The 22,361-nt window shown below is 41.0% G+C and overlaps 1 long non-coding RNA gene across 2 annotated transcripts in view; it reads left to right on the top strand.

Moving 5' to 3' along the window:
* The first annotated feature begins 930 nt into the window (after positions 1 to 930).
* The window catches only part of LOC138822046 (uncharacterized), a 56,541-nt gene continuing 35,110 nt past the window's right edge, over positions 931 to 22,361 (top strand). The window contains exons 1-2 of one of the 2 annotated variants that reach the window (XR_011370305.1): positions 931 to 1,064; positions 20,572 to 20,709. This is a non-coding gene — a long non-coding RNA (uncharacterized lncRNA). Of the gene's footprint in view, positions 1,065 to 20,571; positions 20,724 to 22,361 lie in introns of both variants that reach the window. The other variant, XR_011370306.1, reaches the window with a different exon arrangement.

Below are 22,361 nucleotides of genomic sequence, written 5' to 3'. Positions count from 1 at the left end.
CCTGTCCTCTTCTCCCCCACTCCACTCCTTTCCTCTCCTCTCCCCTCCCCTCCTCCTCCCACCCCTCTCCTCTATCCATCCACACTGAGTAGGACTGGTGACAATGAGCATACTTGAGTTGTTACCACTTCAAGGAAGCATTTAATCTTTCACAATTACTTACAAAGTTGGCTATGGGTTGTTATTTTTGATTAACATGCTTTTGAACAGCAGTTGTTTTAGTAAAGCTGTCAAGAGAGTTGAGAATTCCATTTCTCAGGGTTTTTTTTCTCCCCGTAATTATCTTACATTATTAGTGTGGAAATTTTATTGCAATAATAAGTCCACATGACTCATTATTGACTAAGGATCATATTTAGATAGCGTTCCGTAATTTGTGCCCCATGTTGGTTATCTGCTGCGGGGTGCCACATGGGACCCCACATCCAGTCAGTCACCATGCTTCCCAGGGCTCCTGCTGGCTGGGGCAGTTTCTCAGACTGCCCAGCTTTGGATAACTTTGGCAGTGTTGAGGAGGGCCAGGCAGGTAGCTTGTAAATCAGACTTTGGTTGGCATGTCTGATGTATATCTTAGGAGTTACAGAGAAGAACACTGAAGAAATAAATAGCCATGGCTTTACAATGCTTTTATCTCCAAGATTCCTTGTTTGTCTGTTTATTTAGTTATCATTTTGAGGTAGCTGGATGAAGGGATTTTAATTCAACTTGTCAGTTTATGAGTATTATGCATCTTGATCAAAGTCACCTCTTATCCTTCTCACCTTTCTCTCTCCCAACCCCACCCATCCCTTCAGGTCACCTGGTTCCATTTTCACACACATGGGCGAGTATTATGACTCTAATTTTATTGTTATGGCAGCATTCCAAGACACATCTTACCAGTGCGAGTTATCCCTGCTCATGTGGGCCTTCTTAGGTAGTGATCACCAATCTCTTTGCTGATGTTGTTCCCGCTGCTTTTGTGCATGCTTTTTGGAAGGGAGCCACAAAGCGATCCATTTCTTGTGGAGTGGAGAGCCATGTATTATCTCCTTACAGCAGAAGCTGCATACATTCTTCTGCAGGTGAGATTTTCTGGTTTTCTTTGAACATGCTTAACCAATCATTTATATCTCTCACTATGGACTTGTGGGTATTTGTATCATAGTATAGGTTATTAAATCCTCTATTTTGCCACCAAATCAGCCTTTAATCTGACTTTTTAAAAACAGATTTTGACAGCTTTTCTTTTGACAGCTTTCTTCCCCTCAAAGATGCTGCAGCTCACGTTAGGTCTTCTCTAGTGCTGGGTAATTCTCCAAGGAGATCTGGTTCCTTATATTAAGTGCAATGTATGTATGGTGGGTATGCTCAGTTCTGTTAGGATGTGGTTATTATTCTCCTCTCCAGCTGATACAGCAGGATGTTTTCTTGTTATCTTGTGATTAAAAAAATCTAACATACACACACACACTCTCTCTCTCTCTCTCTCTCTCTCTCTCTCTCTCTCTCTCTCTCTCTCTCTCTCTCTCCCTCTCACACACACTTTTCTTCAGAGATCTATCCACATCGGCATGAAGGTTAACAAATGCCCATATAGAAACTCCAACCTGAATCCATTATGCACAGACTCTTTTCTCCCATCCTCCATCACGTCCATCCCTCACTGTCCATCCCTCACTCAGACGCTTGTTTAGCTTCATCTTCAGGGAGTTCATGATAAGACCAGCTCACCCATCTCTCTCTGGGAAGCCATTTTATCCATAGAATATCTGGTGGACATCTCTTTCACTTGTAACCACACAGATTTTATTCTTTTTCAAATCAATTTAACTATCATCCCCCTCTACCCTACCCCCTACCTCTGCAATTGGGTGGAGAGGTCATTCAAAAAACATAGAATGAAGTTAGTTTCTTTTTGTTACATGTTGAATTTCATTCAAGGGTACTCTGACCTGATATATAAATGATGAAAAAACTTTACATGATTAACCTGAATAATTTCAAAATGGATCAAAGACCTCAATGGGCCAGATACCATGAAAACGTTACAGGAAGGGGTAGGGAAACACTAGGACTACTAGGCATGGATTGAAACTTCCTAAGTAAAGATCCAAAAGCACAACAAATCAAAAGAAGACTGGGTATTATTCATTTATTATGATTACTAAGTAGTTGAACCAAAAAATTTCTGCATGGCAAAGGACATAGCTAATAAGATAAATAGAAAGTCCACAGACTGAGACAAGATTTTTTATCAACATGACATTGGAAGTGTAACTGTGAATCTCAATCACAGATTTAGATTTCCAAACTGTAGTGATACATTAGATATAATAAAACTTATATAATGTAAAAAAGATTTTTTATCAGCTATGCATTAAAGAATATTTTATTTGTGGCTTAACCATTTTGTGCCTTTTTGTTTTTTCCTCATGAAATACCAGTTATTTTATTGCACTGTACATTTTGTTTATCCATTTACCTATTGAATGATAGAATGATTGTTTTGGTGGCTATATATAAAAATTTCTCTAAATATTCACATGCAGGTTTTAATATGGTCATGTTTTAAATCCACTGAGTAAATGTCTAGGAATGTGACTCCTGACTTGTACTATAAGACAATGTTTGGCTCTATCAGGAGTTGCTGAAATGTCTTGCAACTTGGCTGTACCATTTTGAATTCCTGCTAACAATGAATGGAATTCACTCAGAGTTCAACTGAGTTCCTGTTGTTCCCCATCTGCATTTTGCATTGCCAGATTTTGGACCTTAGTGATTCTAATTCTTCCTCTGCTCTGTGCCATTTCACTGTTGTTTTACTCTGAAATTCTTGCATGCAAATGATCTTGAACATTTTTTTAGTTCATTATTTCCTATCTGTACATCTTCTTCATTAAGATGTCTCTTCAGATCTTTTGCCTGTGTTTAATTGGGCTATTTCCTTGCTGTTGAGTTTTAAGAGTTTCTTCTATAATTTGGATACAAGTCCCTTATCAGGTATGAGCTATTCACAGATATGAGCTATTCACACATTTCTCAAGGTCTTTGACTTGCTTTGACATTCTTTATAGTGCCTTTGGCAGAGTAGATGCTATTAAAGTTAATAAGGTTCAATTTATCAGGTTATTTTGTGGATCATGCTTTTGGTGTAGCTAAAAATCTCATTACTAAATACAAGGTCACGCAGATTCTCTCCTGAGTTTTATGATTTTATGTTTTCAGAGGAGGCCAATAATTTATTCTGAGTTAGTCATAAGTTCGGTGTAAGCTCTAGTGGAAAGTCTGCTTCTATTTTTATTGGTTCTTTACATATTTACATTCTATTATTCCAGCAAGGGCTGTTGAAAACTCGGGAGGGAGGGGTTGGGGGAGTGGGAGAAAATGAGGGAGGGGATAACACTGTTCAAAAAGAAATGGACTCATTATCTTACTTATATAACTATAACTCCTCTGTACAACATCTTTATAATAAAATTTAAATTGGAAAAAAAAGAGCTGCTCAGACCTACCCTTTACCTGCTGCATTGTCTTGCTCCTTAGTCAAAGATCAACTGATTACATTTTAGGGATCTATTTTTTTTTTTTTGGTTTCTTTATGTTGTTTCATTTATCTTTGTATGCCTTCATTACACTATGCTTTATTGATCATTTTAGCTTTTCTTTTTATCCAAGACCTGGACTTGAACTTGGTACCTGAGGCTTTTGCTCAGTGGCTAGTGCTCTACAAACTAAGCCATGCCTCCAATCCCATTTTAGCTTAATAACAAAGTCTTCAACTTGAGTAATGTGAGTTCTCCATTTTTTTCTTTGTTAGCATTGTATGGGCTATCTTAGATACTGATCTTTGATAGTTAACTTTAGAGTTATGAGTGTTATTATCCAACTATACAATGATATTAAAGCTGAAGCATAAAACCAGTTTGGAAAGAATTGACATTTAATGTGTTGCTTTTCAATCTATGAACAGAAATATTTAAGTATTCCTTGATTTATTGAATCAGAGGTTTGAAATTTTCTCCAACTAAGTCCTATGTTTATTTTGTTATAATTACGTTTCATTTTGAGGTATGATTATGTACATTCATTTTTTCCATTTCAAAGTATAATTATTTACCACTTTCATTAAGAATTTTGACTTTTGTATATTACTTTTGTATAGTCTCATCTCAGTTGACGTGTGTGTGTGTGTGTGTGTGTGTGTGTGTGTGTGTGTGTGTGTGTGTGTGTGTGTGTGTGTGTGTGTGTGTGTGTGTGTGTGTGTGTGTGTGTGTGTGTGTGCTGATCCTGGGGCTTGAACTCAGGGCCTGGACACTGTTCCTGAACTTTCACACTCAAGGCTGGTGCTCTACCACTTGAGCTACAGTCCCACTTCTAGCTTTTTACTGGTTAATTGGAGAAAAGAGTCTTGTGGACTTTTCTGCCCAGGTTGGCTTCGAATCGTGATTCTCAGACCTCAGCCTCCTGAGTAACTAAGACTACAGGTGTGAGCCACCAGCACCCAGCTCAGATGATTTTCATACATTAACCTTACAGCCTCTGAGCTTGTTAAAGGTTTGGATTGCTTAGTAACTCCTGGTATTTCACTGGTGAAACTCATTCATTTCTTTCTTTGAGACAATCTGTGTCTGAGCAAGAACCATTTATGGCTTCTCAACATTATCCTCTTTGTTTCCATTTGCTGGGTGCAATCATTACTTTTAGTCACCAAAGATGACTATCCCTGGTTATTAGACTTTATCAAATGTTTTTCCACATCAATTACAAGATCAAATGATTTTTCTTTAGCACATTTCTATGACAGAATAAAACAATGTTAAAATTTTCAATGTTCAACCAAATTTGCACATCTACAACCAATCCTGCAGAGCAATGGCATTTATTCTAATCTTCTCTTTATATATCATTAGGTTTGGTGAGGAAAAAATTTTTTTCCACGTATGCTAGAAAGTGAGTGGTATTGATATAGTTTTCCTTTGGTTTAATGTCATTGTCTGGTTTTGACAGACTTTACCTTTGAGTTAAGTGATTTTCTTCTCGGGTGGCTTTATATTTTCAAATTTAAATTCTTTAAGAACCTGTTTAGTGAACTTTTCAACTTTTGTGTGTGTGGGGGGAGGATTGGAGGGGCGAGGGGAGGATGGGAAGTGATGGGAAGGGGAAACAAAGGAGAAGGCTACAATGCTTGATAAGAAATGTACTCATTATCTTGCCCATGTAATTGTAACCCCTCTGTACAGTATTTTCACAATAAAAAAATAAAAAAAAGAACCTGTTTAGATGATTCATTAGCCTTGTGTGAATTTAGATACTTTTCGTCTTTCAAGGAATTGGTCCATTCCATTTGGGTTATCAAATTTGTGAGGTTAGTGTTGTTCATGCTATTCCTGATTATCCTTTTAATGTCAGTGGTGATTTTTCATTTCTGATACTTGTGATTTCTCTCTCTCTCTCTCTCTCTCTCTCTCTCTCTCTCTCTCTCTCTCTCTCTCTCTCTCTCTCTCTCTCTTCTCTCAATTTTGGTTAGCCTGGCTGTGGGTGGAATGATTTAATTTAATTATTCTTTCAAGCTTTGTTTTTGGTTAAATTTTCTCCATTTTTTTAGTTTTCAATTTTATTTAATTCTGCTGTAATTTTTATTATTGCTTTCCTTCTGCTCTCATTAATCTTCTTTTACCAGTTCCCTAAATGGAATGTTTGTTTAATTAACTTGCAACTTCTTTGCCTCTTGTGCTTTTAAGGTTTATGGTATTCATTTTCAAATATTTGTTGATTCTCCGGTTGGAATTCTGTGATTGATTTCTAATTTAATTCCATTTGGTCTAAGAACATACTTTGCATGATTATAATTTTGTTACATTTATTCAGGTATATCTTCTAAGATATTTGATCTTTTGTCCATTTTTGAAAGAGAATTTTACTTGTATAAAACTGATTTTTTTTTAGCACTTTAAATAGGCCACTTCATTTTTTTCTTACTTGTGTGGCTTTTGACACAACAGTCATGTAATTTCTTTTTTTTTTTTTTTGGGGGTCCAGTCGTGGGGCCTGAACTCTGGGCCTGGGCGCTGTCCCTCAGCTCTTCAGCTCAAGGCTTGTGCTCTACCACTTGAGCCACAGCACCACTTCTGCCTTTTTTTTCTTTTTGCTTATGTGGTGCTGAGGAATAGAACCCAGGGCCTCATGCATGCAAGGCAAGTGCTCTACCACTGAGCCACCTTCCCAGCCCCAGTCATGTAATTTCTATCCTTGTCCTTGCATAGGTCAGGTTTATTCTTCAGTGGCTTCTTTAAAGATTTTTCATGGCCTGTGGGTTTCCATAGTTTGAATACATTCTGTCTTCTCATGGATGTTTTAACAAGTGCCTTGGACTGTGGGTCTAAGCTTCCTATATTACTGGATTGGTGTTTTTCACTTAAAATGTTTATTTAGTTGACAAGTAATTGTATATATTTACAGTGTACAACTTTTCATATATGGTACATTGTAGAATAGCTAAGTTGAGATATTTAACATATGCATTCTCTCATATTCTTTTTTGTGTGTAGTGATAACATTTAAATTCTAGTCTCTTAAAAACTTTCATATTTACAATATATTGCTTAATATAGTAACAATGATGTATAGGTTATATATATTTTCTATCTAATTGAAAGCTTGCATCCTTTGCTAAATATCATCCATTTCCACCCAACTACAATCCTCTGGTAACTAGTATTTACTCTATACTTCTATGAATTTGACTCATTTTTTTAGGTTATAAAAAAGTAAAATCAGTATATTTGTGTGTGTGTGTGTGTGTGTGTGTGTGTGTGTGACATATTGGCTTATTTCATTTAAAACAAGTCGCCCAGTCTCATTTGTATTACTCCAAATGACACAGCCTACATAGTAACTTAGTTTCCTGCAAAAGGTCTGCTTTTCTTCTAACCAGACAATTTCTGACTATAATCATTGGATTAAACACAAGATTAGAAGGCTGAGAAATACTTAAGAAAACCCTGTAGGCTGTTTAAACATTTTTAAATTACTTAAACCTTTCTGAACGTTATAAGGTTGTACAAGGGGGTAACAATTTCATACGTCCATCTAAGTGTCCAGTGATCCTTGATCAGAATCACACCTTCCATCATTCTCCCCCATCTTGTGCATTCTTCTTCCCCCAGACTCATTTCACATTTTTCATTCCTTTCTCACATATATACACTGAGTATTTTGGCTGTATTTGTTCCTTGTTTCCTTTTTTGTTCATCCATCTACTCCCACTAGACCTCTTGCTGTTATTTTTAAGAAACACATTTAAAATATAATGACACAAGATACTAACTCGTCTCAAGGCAGGGTGGTGTCGACATAAGTGTAGATATATGTGTTAGTAGGACAGAATATAGAATCAAGAGGTATGTAGACCCATTCATGCAACTGGTTTTTGTTGGTACATGTTGAATTGTATGTAGTATGTGATTTGGTCATGACATTTGTGTATATGTGTATGGTTGATACTGTGGCCAGTCTCTTCCTGGAAGAGTTCCAGGCGGAGAAGATCACACTTGTTAGAACTGCCATGGAATAGAATACGTATCTAGGGATTGGCTCATGTGGTCTTCCAGGTTCCTGCTAGCTCTCATTCATGAATTCATTCATTCATGTCATCAGTTTTTCTTGAGGACTGCCCCTGTGATCCCACCAGGCCCTAGGACATCCAGTGAGTCTTCTGGGCCCTCAGATACAGGGCGATTAGGATGCTTGGCTGTAGCGACCTGTTTTTATCTTGAGCATGCACATCTGTTTCCAAGCAGAGGGCAGGTGTGGCGTCCCCTTAGCTGTAACCGCCACCACTCCCATCTGATGGCATGCCCTTCTTCGTGACTACAGAGCAGATTCCTTAGAGATGATGCTGCTTCTAGCTTTGGGGTTTCTAGATGGAATCAATATTTGTTTATTTGTTTGTTTCCAAGTCAGAGTTTGAACTTCTTGCTTTGCCCTATTTTTGAAAACATCCTCATCAGGAAACAAAATGTCTAGAGTAGGGACTTGTCCAGATGTGCGATATCAAAGCGTGGATGTCGGATGGATGTTGGATGCACCTGACTAAAATTCCTACTGTGCCTTGCACAAGAGGTAGATAGGATTTGGGACCAGCCACTAATAAAGCCAAACCTCCACCTCCTCCACTGTGATGTAAATATGCTCCTCTCAGGGGCAGCTGACCATCGAAGACACTGAGAGCTGTACCTGGCGCTGTGTAATGGACGGCGTGCTCACTACCTTTGTTATTCATGTTATTGCTATTTGAGCTGGCACAGTAGAAAGGGGTGGGCACTGCCATATGAGTCAGAGATGAATGGTCCTTGCTGAGACAAAATGGAGCTCATTGGTGTATGCGTGTGCAGGTGGCGTGGTATGGGGTCCTTGGTCTTTTGTTAGCCTTCAGTGTTTCTCATGTGTGAAAGGGCAAAGATATATCAGTGTGATTGGCTTAAGTACCATCTTGCTCTTAGACTTGTATTAAATTTTCTCGACTAATTTAATACTTTATTCACTATCCAGATCAAGGAAGCCCTGTATTTTATCAACTGCTTTAATTTTAAGCAGACTTAACCATTATACAGCAGAGGAAAATTAGTACTCCAGAAGGCTCCTTTAAAATTGGGTGGGTGGGCATAGTAATTTGGTGATAGCCCTGTGGCATCAGGGCTTTTGCAGCCAGCTGCCTTGGGCCGAGTCTGGCCTGTGTGAGTGTGCAGCAGCAGCTCTGAGGAAACATCAGTGGATTTGCAAGGAACTCATCACCAGATGCTCCACCAATTAGGGCTCAAAGGGTAAAGAGAGAAATAGAAAAGCAAAATATCAAATGCAACATACCAGCATCAAACTAAATCGAATTTGCCTACATCCTGAAAACAGTATTCTCATGGTACCTCATAAATGAATGCAATTAAAATAATGATCAATTAAAAACGAAAAGCATTTGACTAAGAAAAGGAGAATTTCCTCAAAATCTGGTTGGTATCTATGCTTCATACACAGATATATTTATCTTTAATTATAAGCATTATATGAGGACATGTGTATAATTAAATCAAATTAGATAGACTTTTTGCTGCTAAGCTTTGGACTCAACTATTCACATTATTTGCTTTTCTCTCTTCCCTCCCTCATCTAGTTCTATTTTCTCTTTCTCAGTTTTTTTTCCCTTTTGGAAGAGGGATTCTCAGCTACAATAACCAGGAATTGGATTTTGTTCCTTCTAGCTCTCATACATGTAGTTATCTATCCATCCATCCATCTATCAGTTTCATCATTAATTTCTCTTTTTTTTAAACCAAACATGGTTTTATTATTTTCCAAGAAATCAATTTTAATAAGGCCCTTCTATATACATGTGCTACTGATCATTACACATCAAAATCTGTTTTATTATAGCTCAAAGATTTGTCATTTCTAATTATTACCCAATGCCAAATATTCTACTGCATCTTACACACTTTAAGCTTGTAAAATAGAAAACTGGAAAAAAATCCATTATTGCTTCTTTAGGTGAAAAGAGAAAATGGAAGCGATCATTGATACATATAAAAACAGGTTTTTGTTTTTTGCAAATTACTGTCATTGAAGCAGAAGGCAAAATCCACCAGCCAAGAAAAGGCAAAGCTGGGAAGAGCCAACAGCTCCTGCCCATAATCCCAGCTACTCAGGAGGCTGAGATCTGAGGATCACCATTCAAGGCCAGCCTGAGGGAAGAAAACTACTAAAAAAACCAGAGGTGGAGCTGTGGTTTAAGAGGTAAAATACCAGCACTGAGTATAAAAAGTTAATGGATAGTGCTCAGGGCCTGAGTTCAAGCCTCAGAACTGGCACGTGTGTGTGCACATGCATGCACACACACACACACACACACACACACACACACACACACACACACACACAGGAAAAATTAAATTACTGAATCACCTAATATACAGAATATTCAAAATTCCAGTCAGTGGATGGTAGCATTCAATATCTTCATCCACAGGCCGAATGTATTTAATTATCTCAGCACATAATTGACCCCCTAATAGTTGACCTCTTTGCCATAATCCATCCCTATTCTAGCATTTTCTGAAGGGTCCCAATTACAGGTCAAGCAGAAGGAACAGGGACAGCTGAATGTCTTATCTTCATTCTGGCCAGCTGGAAGTCCTGGCCCAGTTCCGTTATTAAGGCGTCTGGTGCGGAGGAAGCAGTCCTGCAGAACGGATCTCAGGCCTTGCAGCCTCGCCCTGCACTGAGACCGTCTGCTCCGTGGCCTGGCCTGCGGTGAGAGCCTCTCTCTCCTGGTGCTGGGGGCCTGGGCTGAGGCTTTGGGCCCCGAGTTCAGGGTCAGCCTTTGAAGCCGTCTTACCAAGGACTGCGAGGACTCGGGGAGGGCCGGAGAGGGCTCTGTCCTACTCGGGGAGCGCTCTTCCTCAGCCAGGGGGCTTAGGGTTTCCTCGTGGGGTGTGTCTGAGGGCTCCATGAACAGCTTGATGACTCCAAACACAGCCGGGGAAAATTACGCACCCCTGAAAAAGCCAAAGCTAAGAGCCTAGCAAGCAAAGGACATCATTATTTTCTTGAAATCCCACCAGGCCCTGGGACATTCAGTGAGTCTCCTGGGCCCTCAAATGTACGACAGTTAAGATATTTGGCTCTGAGACCCATTTTTCTCTTAAGCATGCTCAGGTGTGCATGGTGGTATTCTAGTGGCAAAGTTGTTCATTGGGAATTAGAAGTAGACCTGGGCCTTGGAGTCCTAGGCTCCCAGGGCCGCCATAGGCTTTGTCAGGGAATCCTGGGGTCATCACTGCTGCTGGGGAAGACTGGGGAGAGATCTCACCCAATCCATGATAGAGGGAAGGTCGGAGGGAGGGAGGAACATTCCAGGCAAGGGGGTGTTGTGACAAGGGAGTCAAGTACAGGGAGCATCATGCTCCAAGATGGGCAAGTCTGGCAGATGAAGATGACCAAGATGTAGGCATCAGCAGCTGCCTGTGAGCCAAGCTGAGGAGCTTTGCTGCCCACCCAGAAGGGTGGGCTGCAACGAAATTCTTTGGCCTTATTTTGTGTCTGTGTGAAACATGAATGAAAACATGTATGTATAACCTATTTTAGGGCATAATAAAAAATGAAAACCACCGCCACTATTATTGTTGTTGTTATTCTTATTATTATCTTCAATTGGACTCAATGCCTGTGAACTTCCCAGAGATCCTGTACGCTCTTCTCCCATTGATCCCTGGGCCTTGTACCCTGTGCTTCCTTGGCTTTGCAGTTTGCCATGTGTGTATGCATCCGTAGATTGAGCTGTACAGAGGGGGCACCAGGCTCTGGAAACTCCTCTGACTCACCGTACTGACACTGTAGCTCAGAAGTCTGTATTTATGGCTGTGTCAAAGGATCAAAAGCTGCCTGGGCATTGAATAGAAACCATGTTGGGCACCGCATTGCCCCAGCTTTAATTTTAACCATGGTGCTGCTCTGAGCTTCTCTCACACTGCTGTATTGCAGTGGTCAGCATTATTAGGTGGTAAGGCAAGTATTGAAGTGGGCTTCCTTCTGAGATCCCAATAGTACTGCGATCTAGAAGCTGTACTATGCCCTGTGAGCTGAGGAATGGCTTGCAGGAGCTCGTTGTGGATATAGAATAGGAGTTAGATTGGAGGAGTTGAGTCAGGAGAAGTAGGAACAAGGCTAGCTAGCTCCTAGATATGTAGATGCATGCCTTTGTTTCAGGAGGCCAGCAGGAGAAAGGAGGATCTGATATTTGCCATGGACAGGGTGGAAATGATTTTTGAGGCTAGAGGAGCCGGAGAGTCCTGGGGGTAGGGGAAGAGTGGGTTGAGGAAGAATAGGAGAACATTCTCTAGCCTTGAGACTCTTGAGGTGTAGCTAATAAAACACATGACATAAATTATTTTGTAGATACCTACCTTCTTCCCAAAGCATGTAACTCTTTCCTCAAAATGCAGTAGCTGTTCAATAAAAGTGGCTTGCAATCTTACTAACAGGATGTCTTATGAGCAGCAATATTATATAATTTATTTCAAATTCCTAAGGGGGAGGAACAAGGGAAATTAATTCTTGACTGAAAGTTGGGCCAACTTGCTGTTCAATCTGTTTAGTTTGGTTGGGATGCAGTCTCATGAATGGGGCTTAGATCTAGTTGAATTCAGATAGCTCAAAAAAAAATTTTCCAGAACCAAAGTAGCAGCACCCAGAGAGACTGACATGAAGCTCATTCCCTGCCTGGCACTTACACGAGTGGGGAACCTACACAAATGAAATTTAAGCCCAGTCTGGTCATCATAGCTGGCCAGCATTGCCTGCTCCATGGTCCTCAGACTGGATTTCATGACAGGCCCTTCCCCCCACCCCCACTATCCTGCTCTCCTGCTTCCCATCCATTCCCCCCCTTTCCATGGCCATTACTCTGTCCAGGAAGTCTCTCCCTCTGTCATCTTTATGTAGCTGATGCAGGACTTGCTGCTCTTAGGCCCGAAGGCATTGCATTCACTTTCAACAGATCTCCGATGTTCACGTTAGTGGAGCACATTAACTTCTATCTTGCTGTTGGAGCAGCGTTTGCTTTGTGTGAGGCAGGTGTTCACACAGTGAGGGCAGGAAAATACTCAGGAGATCACACAATGATCGAGACACCGTGGACAATAACAGGAACTGAAAGGAGAGCGTCCCTCTGGCAGCAGTGCTTAATGTGCAGGGGAGCTTTGATTTTTATAATGTTTCTTTTACTTTTTCATTTATATATATATTCATCATTTTTTGACCTGCTTGATCAAAACTATGCATATAAACCCATGAACAAGGCAGGCTTAGTGTAGCCCACTTAGTCTAGGAGAAAGGATATGAGGCAGAATCAGGATAAATAAGCTGACAATTTCAGTTGCTTAAGTACAGGACCAGCATTTCAGTGGGTAAGTCATGGGCCTGCCTGGCTACCCCGTGGTTAGTATGTGGATGCTTGCCAGCCAGAGGTTGCTGTGTTCTTTTCTTTTCTTTTCTGTTCTTTTCGTTTTTTTTCTTTTCTTTTTGTCAGTCATGGGGCTTGAATTCAGGGCCTGAGTACTGTCCCTGAGCTCTTTGCTCAAGGCTAGTGCTCCACCACTTTGAGCCACAGCACCACTTTCAGTATTCTGGTCATTAATTGGAGATAAGAGTCTCATTGGATTTCCTGCCTGGGCTGGCTTTGAACTTCAATCCTCAGATCTCTGCTCCTTGAGGAGCTAGGATGATAGGAGTGAGCCACCAGCGCCTGGTAGCTCTGTCATTTTTAATGTGTGTGCTTTGCCCTCTGGTGTCACCATCTTTTGGGAAAGACAAAGCACTGGAAACTTCATAATGGCCACTTAACTGTGACCTTATCCCGGCTCCTCAGGGAGTCTGCCAGGACTTGAACTTGGATCATTCTGCCCTACTAGAAATCTGAGCTGCACAGTCCAGCTGTGTGCCCATCAGGAAAAGAGGCAGATTCTCCTCAATTAGTCTGGATGAAAAAGTTCTTCCTCATCTGGGCAGGGTGCAGGGCCTGGGGGCATGAATGTGGAGTAGCTTTGAGGGGATGAGTGGGTCTTGTCCATTGCCTGGAGGCTGGCCTGAGGATGTGGAAGAACTGGACACTTCTTATGAACAGTTTTGTATTTTCACACTCGTCCGCCTCTGGCTGCAGTGTGAGAAGCTCACACACAGCTGGCATGCTGGGTTGTTGAGCTCTAGGGGCCCCTAAGAGTTTTCAGGGTTGAATGGGGAATGGAGAAGAGGAAACACAGAACTTGGGAGGATGGTCCATCAGTTCCTCATGCCCTGTTCCTGACTGTGACTTTCACTAGCTGTTTGTGAGATGGGAGTACTTCCCTCTAGATGTGAAACAGCCATGGAAACTGAGGCAAAGCAATGGAAAACAGTGAGAAAGTCTGTGACTCGTACATAAAGGATTAGAGCAAACTGAAGAGAAGCACTACTTTAGGGTGTTCAATGGCTGACTAGTGTCTGAGAAATGAGTTTGCTTTTACAGTAAGACTCAATAATATAATACACCGCTGGAAAGAACAAAGACATTAGATCAGGCAGCAGCTCAAACAGGTATTTTGTGGATGGTTTTCAGTAGGAATAAATAGCTCATTTCTTCTTTCTTTCCTCATTTCCTGCTGTCTGCTCCCCTTGCTGTCTGACATGTTTGACGCAAGTTGTCTGAGCTCTCTCTTTCCCCAGAAATGTATCCTTGGCTCTGCAGGGTTGTCTGGAAGGCATGCACCCTCTTCCTCAGCTCCAGTGCCACAAGAAAGAGCAGGCTTGTGTCTGTCAGACGATACACCACAACAATGCTCATTGATGGTAATTAGGTCTATGCACTGGATTGTGGCAGAGCCTCTGCCTGGGAAGAAAATGAATTTTTCCATTCCAAAAGTCTTTAGAAGTCTCTTCAAAGTGAGCTTTTTGACTCACAGCTTCACTACATTAGCTTGATTTTGTATGTGTGGGTGTACCAGTCCTGGAGCTTGGGAGCTATCCCTGAGTGTTTTTGCTCAAGGGTGGGTGCTCTACCGTTTGAACCACAGCTTCATTTCTGACATTTTGCTGGTTAACTGGAGAGAAGAGTCTCTCATACTTCTCTCCCTGAGCTGGCTTTGAACCCCAACCCTCAGCTCTCAGCCTCCTGAGTAACTAGAATTACAGGAGTGAGCCATTGATACCTGTCCAAATTATTATTTCCCCTCCTGGTTCTGGGGCTTGAACTCAGGGCTTGGGTGCTGTCCCTGAGCCTATTTATGCTCAAGGCTAGCACTCTGCCACTTAAGCAACAACATACTTCCAGCTTTTTCTGAGTGGTTTATTGGAGAGAAGAGTCTCATGGACTTTGCCTGTCCCAGCTGGCTTTGAATCATGATCCGCAGATCTCAGCTTCCTGAGTAGCTAGGGTTATAAGTGTGAGCCATTGGTGCCTGGCCCAAATTGATTTATTTTTATTATCTATCTATCTATCTATCTATCTATCTATCTATCTATCTATCTATCTATCTATCTATCTATCTATCTATCTATCTATCTATCTATCTATCTATCTATCTATCTATCTATCTATCTATCTATCTATCTAGTGTGTGTGTGTGTGTGTGTGTGTGTGTGTGTGTGAAAATACCATATAGAGGGGTTACAATTACATGAACAAGATAGTGAGTACATTTCTTATCAAGCATTGTTGCCTCCTCCTTTGTTTACCCTTCCCATCCCTTCCCATCTCCCACCCCCACCCCCAACCCCCATCCCCCAAAGTTGTCAAGTTGGCTTTCGACATAACGACTTGTACATCTCATTGTTGCAATAGGTCTGCCTGTATCCGTAGTTAAACGATTTGTTTTTTTCCCTTGTCCTCCACAAATTATACCAACATCAAAAACAGTGAAAGCAGGGGTTATACCGTGGGGGAGAGACATACAAAGTAACAAAGAAATCATCTTATAAATATGTTAGAAACAATCGCATGAAAGAAAAAACATTTGAATACTTATCTTGGGGTTCATTCTCCTAACATCAACTTACCTGACCTTTTCTGCTTGACTTGGACATATACTAGTTATTGTAAGTAAAGGAAACCATGGGACCTATGTTTCTTTGGGCCTGGCTTACTTCACTTAATACAATTTTTTCCAAGTTTTTCCATTTCCTAACAAATGGGGGCAATGTCATTCTTTCTGATGGAGGCATAGAATTCCATTGTGTATATATACCACATTTTCTTGATCCATTCATCTACTGAGGGGCATCTGGCACAACTATATTTATTGCAGCATTATTTACCATAGCTAAGACATGGAGCCAAATAGATTTTTAAACAACACAAATAGTCATTAATTTCTTCAGAGGTAGATTTGAAATGATGGGCAATATTTTATAGGGAAGACTGTCCTTCCTGGTATGAATTAGTGAAATCCAGAGACACAGTTTGGGGGTGGTGGTGACAGTGTGTCTGACAACTTTGTAGGTACTCATCTCCAAAACTCACGTGGAGAAGATTTCAAAAAAAAATTTGAGGTCTGCTGTTCAAATTGATGAGTGGACATTCAACACCTTCTTCATGCTCTGTGCTGGCTATGACCAGCCTCTCCAGCCCAGATGTCCAACTATGCGAAGAAGAGCGAGGACCTGTTCTGAGTGCCACAGGGATGGCACAGAGTGACAGACATGACAGCGTGAGCAAATTGAAAGCTTGCCCATGTCAGGGGACCAGAGGACTTATTATTAATTGCAGATCAGAAATCTTTAGTTTTTCTCCTAGTTTCTCTATTGTCATATTTTAAAAATCAACTGTTCGATTTTATTGGTGATAATTCATAAATACAGGAAGATATAGTGAATAAAGTAGCGTAAGTATCCAAAATACATACCAACCAGAATTTGTTTGCTGAAAGTGAATAGATGATTCCCATAGAAAAAAATTTGGGGGGGGGCAGGGGTGGTGCTGGTCCTGGGCTTGAACTCAGGGCATGAGTGCTGTCCCTAAGCTCTTTTGCTCAAGGTCAGTACTCTACCACTTGAGCCATAGATTCACTTCTGGGCACTAAATTGGAGATAAGAGTCTCATAGACTTTTCTTCTCATGCTGACATTGAACTGTGATCCTCAAATCTCAGCCTCTTGATTAGCTAGGCTTACAGGCATGAGCCACCAGCACCTGGCTTCACAAACGTTTTTCATAGTTAAAATGGGACTTGCATGCTTGTTCTGAAGAACAAATATGCAGGTAGATGTATGGAAAAATTTTTTGTGTTTAAGTAAACTTTTTATTTTGGGATCGTTTTAGATCTATAGAAAAGTTATGAAGATAGCTACCCTGCTATTAGCACTTTACATTAAATAATTAAATAGTGTTTTTGCCAGAATCAAAGAGCCAATACTGAAATCTTATTATTAACAAATCTTAACTTATTTTTTCATCTTTTATTTTTACAGAACTGGGACTTAATCTCAAAGACTTGAGTTTACTCAGGTGTTCTTTCACTTGAACCATGCCTCTGGTCCTTTTTCTGTAGTTAATTTTTTCAGCTATGGTATCATGCTTTTGCTTGGGTTCAGCCTCAAACTGTGACCTTCCCACCTATGCCTTTGGAGTAGCTCAGATTACAGATGTGAGTCACTGCCCCTACCTTTGGTTTTTGCCCTGGATGGTTCTGAACTCCAGTTGTCTCAATGTCTGCCTCTAGAGTAGCTAGAATTGCTCTTTTTCAATCTGAGATCCACCCAGGATGTCATATAACATCTGGTCATTGAGTTTCCTTAGGCTCCTGTTGGCTGTGACAGCTTTTCAGACCTCTGTGGTTTCTGATGAGCTTCATAGTTATGAGGAAGAATGCTCAGGGGTTTTGTAGATACTTATTAATTTAGATTAGACTAATGTTCTCATGAGCAGACTAGAATGGTGAGTTCTCCAAGGAGCCCCCAGAGGTAGAGCCCTCCTGTCCATTGCATCTGTGTCCTCACTGTCATGGACTTCGCTCTGTTGTGCAGACTCTGGTCACCTGGCTGAGGCGCCACATCTCAGGGGTCTCCAGGGTAAGTGATGTTTCCTTTGTTTTTTCCTTTCCTTTCCTTTCCTTTTTCCTTTCAGTTCCTTTCCTTTCCTTTCCTCTCCTTTTTTCCCCCCACTTTTGCTGGTTCTAGGGCTTGAACTCTGGGCCTGGGTGCTGTCCCTGAGCTTCTTTTGCTCAAAGCTCATGCGCTATCCCTTGAGCCACAGCTCTACTTCTGGCTCTTTTGGTAGTTTATTGGAGATAAGAGTCTCACAGACTCTGCTGGGGTTGGTTTGAACCATGATCCTCAGATCTCAGCTTCCTGAGTAGCTAGGATTATAGACATGAGCTACTGGTGTCTGGCTTTGTTTTCTTCTTTTCTCTAGCCCAACTCATTGGATGGAAAATATGTTGAACAGCTGACAGAGTTTGCATTGTCCTTCAGGCCAGAGAGCCAAATGAATTCTTTGTAATGTTCTGCACAGGACATTGCTCTTCACTCTCATTTTTTACTAATTCATTCTCCCCTCCACCCCAGAATATTATTATGGTTATCTATTTTATATATTGTGTTAGTACTTTATTTTGCTTCTCTGGATCCTTTTTTCAAAGAATATGTTAGAAATCAAGATGAGGCACTGGATATGTGTGTTGCTCCTGGGATGTCATTGGTGCACACTTGCTTTCCAGCCCTTTTGCCTGGCAGCAGGAGGCCAACATGCATACTTACCAGTGGTGGCAGGGGTTGCTGTTCTGGATGCACTCATCTGAAAATAAACCACACGCTCCTGCTCCAACTCTCATCCATAAGCACATGGACCATTCCTGATACCTCTTCTTGCTCAGCATATACTTTGTCTACACTGGGACACCTGTCTCCCACTGCCTGCCAGCCACTAGCTTGATTGTGCAGGCCCAGTGGCTTGACAGTTATTCTTTCCATTCACCTTATGGAAGCTGTTCACGATTTTCTGTCTTGCACAAGTGCTCCTGTATCTGCCTTACATTATTTGCTGTAAACCAGGAGTGATAGGATTTATATCAAATTTTTCCCTCTTTCTATAGGACCATCCTAAGAGGTATTCTATGCTTGTGTGAGAGGTGGAGACTGGCACACAGTAGCAAACTGGGAGTCTTTTTGACAAGCAAGCCCATGGGCATGAGTGGGAGGGACTGGGGTGAGCGGCACATCTTCAGACTGAAAGAATTATAGGAAATTATTGAGCTGCGTTATGCCTGAAGTATCATTTATACATGAAATATGAGGTAATGACTCTAGCTCAATGTCTCTATTTAACAAAAAGAAATACAACTTTTTGTGGGCTCATGGGACAGAGGAGTCTGTAAAACAGGGGAACAAAGCTATTCTTTTCTTTTCTTTTCTTTTTTTGGGTCCGGTCGTGGACCCTGAACTCTGGGCCTGGGCGCTGTCCCTCAGCTCTTCATCTCAAGGCTAGCGCTCTACCACTTGAGCCACCGTGCCACTTCCAGCTTTTTTCTTTTTTGCTTATGTGGTGCTGAGGAATTGAACCCAGGGCCTCATGCATGCAAGGCAAGCGCTCTCCCACTGAGCCACCTTCCTAGCTCCAAAGCTATTATTGAAATAAGGAAAAGATCATTAAAAAAAATTCTGACTCCTAGGAGAGCACTAGTGGCTCATGCCTGTGATGCTAGCTACTCCAAAGGCTGAGATCTGAGAGTCATCTTTCAAAGCTAGCTCTGGAAGAAAGTCTGTGAGACTCTTACCTCTAATTAATCAGCTAAAATACAGAAGTGAATGTGTGGTTCAGAGTACCAGCCTTGAGCAAAAATGCCAAGTGAGAGTTCAAGGATCCGAGTTCAAACCCAGTACTGGCATGTACATGTTTATGACTACTTTACCATAAATCAATTTCTAAGAATTTGTATGTAGACTACATTTCTATATCTTACAGATATACCCAATTAACAGATAATCTTTATAAAGTAAGGAACATTTTTATTGAAGATATATTTCATTAAGCTAAATTATTCTACCATTTGAGGCTATAATTTAACTAATACCTTTTTAGCAACAGTGATCCATGGAAACTTAAATGGAGCTATTTGCTTAACTATTTTTCATAGCTCCATGTCACAAAATTAGAGATGCTTCACTTTTGTTATCAATTTTAAAATTAAGTGGAAAAAGCTCCATTTTAAATTAAGGAAACAGAAATTGCATTAGTTTCTAAGTGCAAACAAACAAGCAAAGATCCATTACTCCAGGTCATAACATTGACTAAATGCAGAGGTTGAGATCCCTAACCCTGATGTGTCTCTAACCCTGTTGACACTGTAACAGAGATTATGGGACCACTGGTACAGTGGCTGCATGCTCACAACCTGAGACACCACTATTATTACACTGGGCCAAAGATGTAACAGTATATGAAGCCAAAAACAAAGGCTGGGCATGTTGTTCAGTGATAGCACACTTGCTTAGTATGTATGAGGACCTAGTTTCGATCTACTGCAGTGCAAAAGTAAACCAAAGCAAGCCATGGAAAATAAGGGCCTCCAGTTGGCTGGTGCCTACCTTTTACCAACCAACTGACTTAACGTGTCACAAAAGTGAGCACATGAATCATAGATGTGCATGAATTGGGGAAGGAAAGGAGTGGGGTGCTGCAGCTAGAAGTGAGCCAGGATTCTCTGTGTAGCTAGCCCAAAACAGACTCCTTCCAAGCTGAGTTAACAATGCTGCTAAAGATTCCAGTATGAGCACACACAAGCTGCTCTTTTGTATTCAATTTGATAACTTTTGACAGATATAACAGTGGTGGAATTACTATCAAACTAAAATACACAACAGTTCTATCAAAAATTCTTTTTTTTATGTCTTTGGATACCAAGCATCTCACTGAGCTTAGCTCTAGAAACCCAGATCATATTCTGCTACTATACATCAGCTTGGATGCTTTGAATTGCATAGGAAGGGAATTATGCCTTATGGAGGCTTTCACGTCTGGCTTCTGTTGGGAAATGATGCTCCATGAATATTCTTCACATTTTTGTATGATCAGGAATTTTGAGGGAAAAGTAAGCCTGGAACCTGGGTTGAAGGATGCTTGGCAGCAGCTCTGTCTGGAGAGTTGGAGAAGATTCTAGAGCTATTTTTCCACTCACCTCCCCTGCAGCCAAAGGACCCTTCAGAGCTCCAGGTATGTCAGTGCAGGTATGTGCCTGGGGTCCATATTTGACTGCATCATCCCCCAGGGCGGTGACACACAAAGCATACCAGATGTTCTGTCAGGCCCAAGTTTGTCTCTGATCCAGAAACAAAGTGTTTCTGGTCAGGATAAAGCAACCCACCAACCACTCAATAAACACAGCAAAAATGGCATGTTTTCTCCTCAGCCTAAGGTCTGAGATCTTCACATTCATGGGTGCATTTTTTAAATTGTTGCAAAGTGCTGAATTGTGCACATTGCCACAAACCTCACCTACTGGCTTGTTTATACACTTAGAATTTCTTCTGGCTTTTCAATCTAAAGGTGTGAACTTCATAAGAAGACCTCAAGATAAGTATTTGTATGTATATGTATATGTGAAAGTGGAAAGTGTGGCCATTTGTGTATGCATGTGTTTAAAAAAAGTTGGGCACTTTTCCACGGCAAATGTTTATCATAGCCCATTTTTGGAAGTCTCTTTCTGTTGTTTCTTTATATTTGGGGGAACATTTTTAATGCTAATAGATACTTCTTGTGCACCCCAATGAATCTAAGCAACACATAGTTACCTTACATATCCTGAAATTTTTTACAAGGAAAATCACAGGTAAGTAGTTGCTATATGGGAAGGAAAGTCAAAGACTTGGGTGAACAGTCTTCTTATGATGTGTGTTGACCTGCCTAAGATGGCTTCTGTCTCATTTTTTGCTATTGTGAATGTTTGGGAGACTTGTGAACATGATTTTCTGAGAACATCTTTTTGTTTTTGCTTGGGTGGTAGCTAAGAGCACAGAAGACAATTTTGTTTACTATTTTATGCCACTGCCAGACTTGTGTGTCTATCAACATATCTAGTGTAGGAAGGGCTTTGGATGGTAGTCATTGAAGGAGAACACAGTAACATTCAGGGTTTCCTGAGTTATAATGATCTATGTAACATTTCAGGAATGACACTCGGATCAGAGAGCTAGTATTGCAAATTTCCTGACATTAAAGTGCTGGTGAGTGTCTTGGCCAGCATGCCTTGTCTAAGTGAGTGTCACGTACAGTAGCACCCAGCAGGTACGTGTGCTGCTAGAGAGTCAGCTACAATTGTCTCTTTTTCTTTCCACTTATTTATTTGTCATTTGACCATTTGGTTTTAGTGCATTTTCAATGGCTCTTCTGCCACACTGATATTCTCCCCTAAATTCTCAGCTACCAGTCACCAAAGTGTTACATCTTACTTTTTCTTTTCCTCATTTCCATTTCTGGCCCTTGGAACTAAAGTTAACTTATGTCGGTCTATGATCTGGTGCTCAGCTCAATGTGTCTCTTACTGAGCCTTCCTGACCACACAGGGAACCAAAGCCAGGTCCTTGCTCTGCAAATGGATCTGGTAGATAGGTATGTTCCTGACATCTGATATTCAGGAAGCTAGGGCTGGTTGTAGAGGGCTAAAAATCCTCTTTTGGGTGAAGTACTATTTAAGTCATATGTTGAGGACAGCAAGACACTTAGTCTTTCCAGCTGGGCCTCACATTGATGTCCAGCCTGTGCAAAAGAAGCCATGGTCTTCCAGCCTTCCAGGACAGTAAGCTGGCAATGCCATCTGTCTGCTGTGGAGTCTCTACCCAGGCAATCGAAACACACACAGAAACCTC

This window comes from Dipodomys merriami, unplaced genomic scaffold (genome assembly GCF_024711535.1).
Source record: "Dipodomys merriami isolate MVZ:Mamm:240054 unplaced genomic scaffold, mDipMer1.0.p SCAF_98, whole genome shotgun sequence".
In the NCBI taxonomy this organism is placed as follows: domain Eukaryota; kingdom Metazoa; phylum Chordata; class Mammalia; order Rodentia; family Heteromyidae; genus Dipodomys; species Dipodomys merriami.
Note: the sequence above shows the minus strand (reverse complement) of the source record. Positions and strands in the feature narration are given on the sequence as shown.